General features: G+C 35.4%; 1 long non-coding RNA gene across 1 annotated transcript; it reads left to right on the top strand.

The window, feature by feature from the left end:
• The first annotated feature begins 4203 nt into the window (after positions 1-4203).
• Positions 4204-10983, top strand: LOC140333999 (uncharacterized). The gene is made up of 4 exons (XR_011921455.1): positions 4204-4509; positions 4965-5083; positions 5432-5475; positions 9374-10983. It is a non-coding gene; the product is annotated as an uncharacterized lncRNA (long non-coding RNA).
• Positions 10984-11264: the final 281 nt, after the last annotated feature.

Raw genomic sequence — 11264 nt, 5'->3', positions numbered from 1 at the left:
GGGGGGGGGGGGTTACACCGAGATACAATATATAAAAAAAATCATTTTTAGGTTTGTTCAATTTATGTCATCTGCAGGTTACTCTTGTACATATTGACAGCCAGTAATTGCCCGTAATAATGATAAGGTAAGCTGTAGTATAGAGAGGGGATATGAATGTTTAGATACATACTAGAAACTGTGTTGAAATATTTTAGCATGTATTTCCCATATTTTAAATCCTGAAGTTTGGTGATACAAATATTAGGAAATCCATTGCCAAGCAATTAGTTAAACAACACCAAAAGATGCAATTTTTAATGCAATACTCACTTTCTCTCTGGAGCTGTCTTTTATACCACTTACCACTGTTGGGGTGAGTAACACCCATTATACTGGGAATGTGTCAATACACTCAATTGGGCTCATATGAGAGTGCTGTAGAAAGCATTATAGATGTGAGCTCCACTTTGTACACTATCGTGCACCCTCCACCAGAGTAGGGGACTGAAGTATTAAGGCAAAGCATTAGCATGTCAATCAACTAGCTTTTTTTTGGAAGCTCAGGTCAGAAATCGTACTCTCAATATTTTTCATATTTTCTTTCATGTTTCTTTTCAATTTAACTCTGCATAAGGAGATTTAAATTATTCAGACTACAGTAGAATTATTTTTACTATATTCTCTTTGTATTGCTGTCTTACATATGATTTATGGACCTGATTTTACAGACCATGTAGTAGTATTACCAAAGATCATTAAGCATTTTATCCCTGGATCCTCTCATTGCACAACGAAGTTGAACAATTTAATACTTTATATTGAACATTCTCCGTATTTTGGTCACTATGTTTTCTATAGTCATCTTCCTTTTTACTGATTTTTCCCATGTTTAAGATCCATTTTATGTCCCCAAATGTACAATATGGTATGGTGTTGGGTGGTAGCAAGTATTTATTTCCCCTCCTACAACACTATAAAGATTGACTGCTTCAGGAGTCCCAGTAGAGCAATTGCGCTCAGCATGAGTTGATTCCATATGAATTTCACTGTTTGGAATGGTGTGTTTGGATGATTTCTAATTTTATATTTCTTTGAAGAGTTTCAGGGGCAATAATACTCAGCTCAGCACTGCAGATTTATCTTACTGATTAGATTCTGTATGAAGCAAATGTAAACCTTCAAATATTAATATTCTTGTCCTATGGCTTTACAGACATGTCACTTAGTGAAATTATTTTAGAATGACTTTTAAATGTATTTTAATGTTTAGATATCACATTAGGCACTTAAAGCACACCCATCATTAAAATATAAGCATTTTGTAAAAGGGTCACTTTCCTTTTTACATAATAGAAAAAACATGTTTTTAAATGTATTGACTTCTTTTTATTTTAATCACTGCGAGAAAAGAAACTGAAAGAGTAACATGCAGCCTCCTGGGATATTTACTTTACATATCCCAGGAGGTTGTGGGCTGCTCCTTCTGTGCATTCCCTAGATTGAGCAATGCATCATCAGGGGCATTATACAAATGTATGTGAATCCGCGCATGATTTCATGCATGAGCATCAGCACTTAGTTCCTGTCCCACATGCGCTAAGTGCGACAAAGTGAGATCAGGAGACATCAGGAAGCTGGAAGAAAGAAGCTGGTGGAGTGGGACTTAACAGGGAGCAGCGAGAAAAGACAGATATCAAGACATTGATTCATTGGGCCTGACTTAATAAAGCTTTCCAAAGCTAGAGAAGATACACTTTTTTATGTGAAGCTAGGTGATACAGCAAACCTGGAATAAATCTGGTCCTGGATTCAAAACATTTGCTAGCGAATAGCAAATGACTTTGAAGAAATCCATTCCAGGTTTGCTTTCTTTAGAAAGCATTTCCTCACTTTGTATTTTCTGTTTTGTATATAGGACAGAAAGTAAAGGAAACTCTCCCTAGTAGGGCACAGATGGCCTGATTGGTTGGGGAAAAAGTGGAGAACAGACAAAAGTTATATAAATGGAACCCAGTTTTGTTCCCTGGCAATCATTTTAAAATTAAAAAATAGTGGTACTGTAGTACCTTCTAAAGTAGTGATCAGAAGTTCTCTTCACTTAAACAGGGTAACTGTTCACAGCTACTACCATTAGTTCTGCTGCGGTGGGTATTATAAAAGTAAAGGTACGCTGCCCATTGATATTCATTGTCGCAAACATTGTAAACATAGGAATGCCTGTGGACATTTACACAAACGGGTACCAGGGAGGAGGATTAACTGCCTAGAGAGAGAACATAGACATACAATGTTTTCCCCAGCCAAAAATTGGACTTTGAGCACATGCCCAGATATCAAGACCTAATTATGTCTCTAGTATGAAAGAACAGTTGAACAACTAACCAACAATTTATAGAGATAGGATGCTCTTTACTTCAAAATCTAAGATAACAGAAGTTTGAGACTGGTTACTTTGTTCATCTGAGATAGTAGATGCAGTGGGAGATTAAATAAAATCTGAAATGCTAGTTTTCTTTTGACCGGATGACTGGGAATCAATCTGTAAGGTATAGTCATGTGCAGGTGCCTATTAAGGTCCCAGAACTCCACAGCTTTCAGATAACCAACAGGATTTTTCATTTGAAAAGAAGCAATCTTTACACACCATCTTCAGTTTAAATTTTTTTCTAATTAGGAAGAGAAAGGTTTTAAATTGTCCACCATGCTTTCTCATTGTTTAAGAGCTCTAAAAATAGCTTCATATAGCTTTGATTGGTGGACATTCAACTGAGATGGGCCTGGGTAATATCCCGGTATCAGAGTTGGTAAGGTAGAATTTTAAAAGTAAGCTTTGGAAACAGTATAATTTCTGTAAAGGTTGCTTTGCATTATTTGACCTAATTCTGGTAAGGAATAGAATGGATTTGCAGGTAATAATGGTTTTTAACATAGTTCCAAGAATCTACTTGTTTAATGACTCAGAAGTTCTTCTCTTCAACCATAAAGTTCAAGCAGGAATGAATAGGTACTTTAACATTCTGTAGAATGTATGACACAAACACATACAACCACTAGCACACCTGAGTTTGCATATACCACTGAAATAAAACCGGTCAACTGTATACCAACCATTGAAGCAAAAAACAGATTCTGATTAAGAAGGGTGATAGAATGATAACATTACTCACTTATTCAAGTATGATGTGCTAGCTATGTATTATACCAATAAGTTGTTTCATTTTTGTTTCCAAATACTTAATGTGACCTTAATGTCTAATTTTATATAGAGGGCATACAACCCCTTTTGTCTTGTAGGATACATATTAAATATTGTTTTTTAAGTTAAATGATTTCAATGGTTTTCACCATAACAAGCTATTATTTTTTTCATGTAGGCTGGTATGGTTATATATATCATTAATTTATTTGTTATAGTTAGTTGGAAAGATATGTATTCATAAAACTTAAATTGTATACTTGTCAGAAAATTATAGATATACTGTAGATGTAAATCTATTCTGCTCCTTCTAAGTAAAAGTCACTCCACGTTGCTTCAGTTTTAATAGGGATTTATTGATAATATTCCCCAAGCTCAACTTTATAGTCCAAAGGCCAAAAAAGAAATCTTCAATAAGATATCATTTGGAAGGTAATGCTATATTGAAAGTGTATGTTGGATTATTGTAATATTTGTTTATTCACAATTTTAAACTTTTACTTTTGTAAAATTAAATTTCAATGTTTATATTATAGTACATAAAGTAACAGCATAAACTCCCTTTTTCATCTGTTTCCATTTATAAGTGCTTTATTTTTGGATGTGGTCATCTATTTTTGCTGACTGATAAACTAGTACTTTAAATATTCAATAAAACATCCTTATCCCAGAATGCTGGATGTTTAGAGCATAAAATGGTTTATTCAGCTTCAAGATCCATTTTCAACTCTATCAAGTAGAAGGAATAGTTCAGCCTTAGACGTGGCTTGTAGGTTATCTTCCTTTCATTCTAACATATTTGGACCAAAGGTGATGACTGAGTATAATACAGCAACTTTCCTCTTCTAATCCCTGTTTATTCTTACCTTTAAATTACCTTGCACACCATGCCGAAGTTTATTACTCATCTATTCACAGGTCTGTGCTGATGCTTTTTTAGCTATTACATTTATCTTCAATTATCACCCCAATGTTAGAAACAGCAAACCTGTTATTTCATAGTCGGATGCCTCCATTTTATTTCCTGCTGTGGCCTTAGATGGTCAGTGATATGACAATTCACTTTGAATATTTCATGTTCTTAATCCCATTTAAAGGTTAATGTTATTAAATTCATAGTCTTTCATTTTTTAGATAATTTTTTATGAAAAGAAAACTGTGCAAGCACAAAAATTCTTAATCTTCTATTTTTTTTTCAACTTTATTTCAGCAGCCTGGCCATGATTACAGGATAAGGACATAATATTTCTTATAGCCTGATGACCATTACAGAAGTGCTGAGTTGAACAGTTCCCCTCACACGGAAAGGTCTTCAAAAGATCAGAAAAACGGTAAAGAAGCCTTTCTCATAAAAGTGTTTGCTGTTCTGAGGGGAATAAGATTTTAGTGCTTCGGAGCCAAAATAAAATGCTACGAGCCGGCTTCAGTCAGGTGCTTAGTCACAGTTTGTCAATGTTTGAAGCTTTAACAGAGTTTCCCCATCACAAACTCATAAACCATTTAATCACTTGAGGGAAGTTATGGCCTATGGCTGTATAAAAAGAAACAGAATATGAGAACTGAAGTAAAAGACAGTTTGTTTGTGGGGATTTAACTTGTTTGCTAGTAAAGAAACATTTATTTTAGATATGTTGTTGGCTTTCTCAGTTAAGTGGAGTCCTGGCTTGACCTAGAATGTGTTCCCTAATCTTTAAAAAACAGTGTTTTAAGACTATACAAGTGGAGCTGCCTTTGCCTGTTAATGAGTTGTTTAAAACTGCTAGACTTGTCTTTCTCTTTCTTGCAGGAAATTATACTGACGTCTGAAGTCATCTAAAATATTGCCTTTTTTTTCTTCTACACCTCCGTGAACAACAGGCGGGTTTGAATTTATTTTTAGATTTTTTTCTCCATCAAACCGCAAATGTGAGTGATGTTTCCACACTTTAAAACCTTGTCTTTTAGTAAGCTTTATGCTCTAGGGCACAGAACTTTCAGCCTGTCTGAACTTATTAAAAGAGGAGAAAATAGAAACTTTTCTTTCATACAGCAGCCAAAAATGTTTGTAAGAATCTCTGTTTTACCTGACTGGCATACAGACACTCAATTATGCCATTGAATTACCCTTCCATCTAGACAGGTCAAACTTATGTCATAGTTTATCAGGTTTAAATGCAAGTTGATTGATGCTGATGAGCTAAACTGTCAAATTCTTCATCGTAAACATCTTTTTTTCCATTTTAATTAAAACAGTCATGGATTGTTTTTTCCCAGGAAACCTTTAATGCAAATTGTTCGGGAGTATAAAAAGATAAAAGGTAAGTTATTTACAGTTCACTCATTTTGTTTGAGGTACTTTTTTATTGATAGGGTATCCTGTAGGCAAAACGTCAAAAAATGTTGGTGTCTTGGAAAGAAAGGCTACCTTCATTCTGTAGCTGCTGGGAAAGGGTACTTGGAAGAGAGATCATAAAGAAGAGCAGAGTTATATATTTTTGCAGTGTGTCCTTAACATTCAGTAGTTATATAATTTGCTTGTGATGGTATTGAACCCCAGAGCAAGTAAAATGAGGGGGAGAGAAAAGGGAACTAAAGATAGAGAGAAATTATAGGATATTGATAAGAGATAATGAAGGTAGGGCATTCATCCCCATGTTGTGGAAATCCCCTAGTAGTCCCAGATAAAATTATGAAATAGATATTGAAAAGAATAAAAAATGAAATGGAAGAACATTTTATACAACAGAGTTAATATGGATGAAGTGAAAAAATATAATAACAAATAAGGATATTGAAGGGAATGTGCTTGGTGGGTAAATCCGGTCTGCTGCTGGGGAGGGAAATAGTTGGGATATACTTAAGCAGAAATACTGAAAAATTATTATTACAGGAATAGGGATATATTACATTGACATAGTATTTATGACCTGAATAACAGGAAGAGATTAAAAGATAGGAAAAAAGGAAAAGTTAAAAACTTGAGCACTCAAAACCCATTTTTTCAAATTTGCCTACCCATCTTTTTCTGTATTTTGAAACCGTCACTACTTCCCATCTCCCCTCTTATTGTGTGTTAATTCCTCCACCTCCTAGATTGTAAGCTCTTCGGGGCACGGTTCTCTCCTCCTGTGTCACTGTTCGTTTTCGTCTGTCATTTGCAACCCCCTATTTAATGTACAGCGCTGTGTAATAGGTTGACGTTATATAAATCCTGTTTAATAATATTATTAACTTGCAAAAGGTCAGGACGGGCAGCAGCAAGGTAAATGGAAACACAGGATGACAAGGAGTCGCTGGAAAATGTAGTTGCTCACAGAGGCACTAGAGATCATTGCAGGGTCTTGGGTCCACAGACAGAAACAACAGAGGGCTCGGCATTAGTGTAGCAACATGTTGCTTGAACAGCGAGGAATACACTGGTATGCTTTTGAGTGCCCTAGCCAAGCAAGAGAAGCACCAGGAGAATGAGGAGTACCTCAAGGCCAGAAACTTTGTGAGTTGACATACTGCCTGATGACTTCCTGAGAAAAATAGATAGCAAGACAACTGCAAAGGGCAGAGAATTAAAATGTACCATTTTGGAAAAATCACTATCCAAATAACTTTCCAAAGGTTAGAGATTATAAATGAAGTCCATGGAAAGGTGACACAAAGGTTTTTTTGAAAATTTGTAGGAAAGACCCACTGGAGAGCTGATAGGATACTTGATTTTGGCCTATGATGCACAAAAACATATGTATGAATGTTCCAAAGTATTATTATTATTATTAATATTAATACTAAGCAGGATTTATAAAGCACCAACATATAGGGTTGCAAATGACAGACAGTGACACAGGGAGGACACTGCCCCGAAGAGATTTTACAATCTAGCAGGTAGAGAAAAGAAAGAGTTTTTTTTCTCAATTCTAGAGGCAGTAAGGTCTTCCCTTGAGGAATAACTGATTTTTTCTATACATGTTAGCACAAGTATATTGGTAGCCTGGATAATGTATTGTGGCCGAGTGGAAGTTTCAGAATTGTGAGAGTCAAAGAGTGGCAGAGCACATCATCTCAAGAGTTAGTGGAGACAGGCTTGATGGTCAAACTTGGAGAAGAAGAAGGACATGCAGGTTTGTCTGGGATTTAAACAATAAGTAGACCGCAAAAATACTGGAATCACAGAAGGCACTCAGGGTCACAGGAGGTATTTAAATCCAAAGGTATGGTAAGTGTGACAAATCTTGTTTCCACTGATAGGATTAGAAAATATAGGAATTAAAAAGAAACAGTAGTTTATATTATTTTACTTCACACACTTTATTTAACAAAACATTTTTTTAGGATACCTTTACCTAATTATAACTTTGCATCTATTAGGATTTTGTTAAACAATGAAGCCTTTATAATGCTTATTAGCAATTGTTTTCTGGTAAAGAATTTCTATAAAATACCTTCAAACACAGTGTGGAACATTTCACACATAGATTTATCTTGTTCTTTCCAAATATTTTTTCACATATTCACATATTCTCTTTTGTGTTTTTTGCAAAGTACAAAAAGTAATAATTTCAAAATAAAAACAATAAGGAAAAACAATATGTAAATACCAAAAAAACACATCTAAGGCATTGCTAACATTTAGGAAGACAAATACTAAGAGCAGAACAAAATCCAGGGGGTGGGAGAGGTGTGGGGAAATATTTTCAATTTATACAATATCTACTCTTACCTTTAGAAGTAGCAAAAAACAGGTTGAGAACCCAAGTTAACGGGGTTCTTGTAGATGGTATAATTTGTCTGCAACATTTATGTGATTGCAAGCAAGTAACTGTTGACATTTGAGGGAAATAGACATCTGTTTGTCTTAAGTGAATCCAACAAGCCCAAGATATCATTTCTTAAGGTATGGAGGGGGTTATGGAATTTATACATGAAAAGTTCCAAAAGTAGAGTTCCCCCAAAAAGGAAGAGTAGTTTAGTGAAAGAAACAAAGGGAGTACATCAACTATTGTTATGTGATTACATCCATAATACACAGAAACATTTAATATTTATTCAACAATAAAAAACATATATAACAATACATTCTTAAAATACCAACATCTACATACATATATAAATATTCATCAGTGGACTACATATATCCTAACATTTCATCAAAAGTTCAGCACTTTGGAACCATTTCTGTGATTTATGCATGTAATCACATTAAAATAGTTGATTTACTCCCTTTGTTTTTTTTTTATCCCTAAACTACCCTTCCCTTTTGAGTAACTCTACTTTTGGAGCGTTTCATGCTTTTTTGAGTAGTGGGATGATTCTATAATTACAAGTACTGAAACTGTAAGGTTTCATCAATCAGCAGTTCTTTTTTCTCCCCAATCTCTGAGATGGATTTTTATACATTATGGAAGCACAGTGCACTGAAAAAGCTAAAGTGTTAAAGAGAGGTTCATATATTGTAAAGGGTTTTAGGTAGATCTGACTGATTTTCTTAGATCCTAAATCTTGCAGCAAGCTATAATTGTGAACATCACAAAGCCAAAAGATGCATTTCTACATCATGTTAGAGATGCCTGGTCAAAAATACAAGTGACCTGTGAGCACTTACACAGACTAACAATATCTATACAAAACATAATTTACAAGAGTGGGAGGAATCTTATGAATACATATTTAACTGTTAAATATTCTTCCATGAGCTTTTGGGTCACCCAGTCCTGCAAAGGTTCTCCTGTCCATGGAGGTATAATTATATTGGAAAAATTCCTTGTATTTATGTCTGAGCTACTATATATTGTCACCAGTAGGGGATTTAGTGAAATTAATTGTAGAGATAATAACAAAAAGGCAGAAGACAGGTATTCTTGTTCTGTGCTGTTATATATTTGGAAGGATGGATTACATTGATTTTACCTTGTACAAATAGGAGGGAACCAACTGATTGGATCCTTTGAGCACACTTCAGGGCATATTCCTGGTGGGCAACCTATAATGCCAATACACTCTATTAGATATTTTTCAACATCTGTTAATAGAAGTGCAGCTGGGGATTAAACGTTTTGGACGTGCAAAAGAGATAAGTGAAGATTCATGCATGGAGAAGCGTCTGAAACCTTTTAACAAGAAGTCAACACTTTTGGTTTAATCTTCTTAAAATGTTTTACATAGATGAAATGCTACAATAAGAAGATGTTTCCTTTTAATTAAGTGTAATTGATCAATGTGTTTCAGGCAATGACTTTATAATCTGTGACATCTAACTGTTCTGTTTCTACTGCAACAGCTGGAAGTAAGTTTAGATTTCTTGTATTTCAAACTAGACTGGTGGGAGTATGGCATTGCTGTTATCCATTATCTAAAGTGGTTCCAATATTCTGCTTTGTTCAGTAAATGTAGATAGAAAGTACATTATACCCCGAGCTACCACTGATGAATGATACAAACATGCCAAATGTATCATACAAACCCAGAAAGACGATTGACTGCTCTTTTTATTAGAAATCTACCATAAGGAAGTATAATTACATCTTGGGAATGTAGTTACCGTGGAGTTGGTGTTTCAAAAGCTCTAGGAAGTAATTGTCCTAAATGATTGTGCAGTTTAGAAATGCTGACTTTACTGTGACATTCCTGGTCATCATGCTTGAGTCAAAATCATTGTCAGTACAGGTCTATAGCCAAAGCATTCATTTTAAAAAGTTACATTAATATTAAGACCTAGCTGATGGTAGAGTTTATTTACTGCAATCCTCTATTATACAGGAAAAGGAATCAAAAAAAATTTTGTTAAATCAATGTTTTGTTTTTTTTACAGGTTTTAAAAGTATAAGTACAATATACAAATAAATTAACCTAAATTAATGGCAGATTTTCCAATGCTGTTTTAAATGTTGTATTGGGAACATTGTGCTCATGAAACATCCTTTGTAACTTTAAGACAATCTGAAATTTAGTTCCTGAGATGTAGGTGTACCTCTGGTCAGTTTCTATTAGATTGTTTTCAATAAAATATAGTTGTATAAATTTTGGTGGTTGATCTGGCAACGGAAGTTACGATCCTGCTTTATGGTAAATTTGCCCTTGCACTGTGAATGTGGATGGAAATCCAGGCTGTTGAACAAGGCGCCTAATGATGTCATTTAGATACATGAGTTGTATTTTCTGATGTTATTAAGTTTGACTTTCCCTTTTTTGCAGCAAATACCAGGAGACTCAGATTTAAACTTCTTGGCTTGACAGTAACTATAAGCCATTACCATTTTTCCGATGGTAACACTTGCATGCTGTGAGTAGTCTTTATGTGGATCATAGTGGAATCCTTCCAATGCTAAGGCAAAATGTTGTGCAGTCTGTGATCATCTGGCTCTCATTTCGTGTAGCCGGGTCTCACGCTGTTGTAATGTCTCTGAAGCTCTAGATGTAGTAGCTTTTTCTTTCATTTCCTGTAGTCGGGTCTCACACTGTTGTACTGTCTCTGAAGCTCTGGATGTAGTAGCTCTTTATCTCATTTCCTGTAGTCGGGTCTCACACTGTTGTACTGTCTCTGAAGCTTTAAATGTAGTAGATCTATCTCTGTTATCCTGTAGTTGGGCCTCATGCTGTTGTAATGTCTCTGAAGCTCTAAATGTAGTAGTTCTCTCGCGCAGCGTGGCAAGTCTTCTATTCCTGTCCTCGGGATTTTCTTGTCTACAATGTTGTTTCATTTTTTTTGCCTTTGATTGCACTCTGCACATTGAGGTTAATAACCTCTAGTGCCCGGGGATCGCACACAGGAGGATTCCCAGGGCTGCATTCATTCCTGTAAGTGTGCGATCCCCGGCACTAGAGGTTAAATGGGGACAAGTCTTTTTCCTTTTTTCAGCCAATCAGAGAGCACTAGAGGTTTTGAATGGGGAGACTTGTCCCCATTTAACCTCTATTGCCGGGGATCCCACACTGAGCTGATCAATGAATGCAGCCGTGGCTGCATTCATTGATCAGCACAGCCCGCAGAACTTTTTTTCGAAGGAAAATTCGATTTTGATCAGCGAATTTACACTGGCCGTTCCCTACAATTTCGGTAAGGGAGAACAGGCGATTTTGCCATGAGATCGAGTTTAAAAATCTTGCTCGCTCATCCCTA

Source organism: Pyxicephalus adspersus, chromosome 6, assembly GCF_032062135.1.
Source record: "Pyxicephalus adspersus chromosome 6, UCB_Pads_2.0, whole genome shotgun sequence".
NCBI classification, from domain to species: Eukaryota; Metazoa; Chordata; class Amphibia; order Anura; family Pyxicephalidae; genus Pyxicephalus; species Pyxicephalus adspersus.
Note: the sequence above shows the minus strand (reverse complement) of the source record. Positions and strands in the feature narration are given on the sequence as shown.